Raw genomic sequence first — 1,707 nt, 5'->3', positions numbered from 1 at the left:
AGGAGGCAGAGTTTTAAGGAAAGGGGCAGAAGGTTGAGAGGACATGGGGAAGATATTTTTCATACAGAGGGTGGAAGGAATCAGTCACCCTTTAACAGTGGGAGAAGTAGAAATCCTCATAACATTGAAAAAGTGTTTAGATGTGCTGATGATGCCAAGGCATGCAAGGTTATTGGCCAAGTTTTGGAAAATGTAATTAGAACAGCCAGGTGGTTGTTTTTGACCAGCGCAGACAGGGTGGGCTGAAGGGCCTTTTTCTGTGCTGTGGATCTCTCTGACTCTAAAACAACATCGTTATCAGTTGGACCCAGAGAAAGTGGAAACAAAAATTTAGTACATAGTGGAAAATCATTGACTGAACCCAGTCAAATCAGCTGGAGTTCACTGTAGAGTTAATTCCTAAAGCATCATAAAAGCAAAATACTGCGCATGCTGAAAATCTGAAACAAGCACAGAAAATGTTGGAGAAATTCAGCAGGTCTGGTAGCATCTGACAGACTTCCACTTCTGTCAAAAGTATCAAAAATAACATTTTTCATCATTTGAAGAAGGGTGATACTAGACTTGAAACATGACCTCTGTTTCTCTGTCCATGAGTGCTGCCAGATCTGCTGAGATTCTCCAGTATTCTCTGCGTTTCAGTTCCTAAACCAGATGTGCAGTAAATGCTGGCCTAGTCAGTGACTCCAACATCCTTTTAATGAATAAAATAAGTCTCTCTTTTCAGCAATTTTCAGTAATGTTCCTTAGTTTAATATAACTGTATATTTTGATTCAAACATAGTTGGCTAATCAGCATGTTTCTCCAGTCCTGTCCTTGAAGCCTATGCTACAGATTAATACCACAGAGTGGCGCTGTTGAGCAACAGTTGGTTCAGTTTGTGATTTATTTGCAACTATGGAGATTAAATATTAGGATTAGAAATAGTGGACAATCATACACAGAAAATACATGCTTGTTTGAAAGGATGAGTTTTGTGTACTATAAGGGAACAGACTGGATGGCATTAGTTTTGGCTCAGTGAATATATTATAGTATATCAAACATTGTGATGGTGGTATAGTGGTGAGCATAGCTGCCTTCCAAGCAGTTGACCCAGGTTTGATTCCTGGCTGTCACACGTTTATACACTGAATGCACTGAAGGAAAACTCTATCATGGGCTAACCACGTGGAACAGGAATTCTCCAAGTTTACTTCCTATCCAGATGGAGCTCGATCGAATATTAATGAAGAGAGTGTGAAGGTCCATTGGCCTGAGTCACAAAATTTAGGGAACCAAAAGCATTGATCATGTTTCCTGTTTTGTTTATAACCCAGTGGTACATCATGGTGGAATCTGTGAACAGTATGGATGAAACAAGGGCTCTGCAAATAAGTAACGATTTTCATTAGATATCAAGGTGAGCAGGAAGAGAGTACTGAATGATTTTACAAAGGAAGCTGTGTGGGATCTCATCATTTAAATCTAATCTGGAGTCGTCTCTCAGGTGCTGATTTGATCTCCTGCCCATTTCCAACAGTTTCCATTTCAAAGGATTATCTATGTCACAGAAACAGGCCATTCTGCCCATTTAATGGATCCCTGCCAGTGTTTGTGCTGCACAGAAATCCTTCCCCATCAAGAATCATAATTCAATTTTGTCAGTACATCCTTTACTAAGCATCCTATCCTTCCCTAGGATGGAAATGTGAAATACTAATGGT

The 1,707-nt window shown here is 39.8% G+C and overlaps 1 non-coding gene across 1 annotated transcript; it reads left to right on the top strand.

Annotated features, from left to right (window-relative positions):
- The first annotated feature begins 1,049 nt into the window (after positions 1 to 1,049).
- On the top strand, positions 1,050 to 1,121 carry trnag-ucc. Its single transcript has one exon. It is a non-coding gene; the product is annotated as a tRNA-Gly (tRNA).
- Positions 1,122 to 1,707: the final 586 nt, after the last annotated feature.

The sequence above is a fragment of the Chiloscyllium plagiosum genome, chromosome 26 (assembly GCF_004010195.1).
Source record: "Chiloscyllium plagiosum isolate BGI_BamShark_2017 chromosome 26, ASM401019v2, whole genome shotgun sequence".
NCBI classification, from domain to species: domain Eukaryota; kingdom Metazoa; phylum Chordata; class Chondrichthyes; order Orectolobiformes; family Hemiscylliidae; genus Chiloscyllium; species Chiloscyllium plagiosum.
The sequence above is the reverse complement of the archived record's forward strand: the minus strand, read 5'-3'. Positions and strand labels throughout refer to the sequence as shown.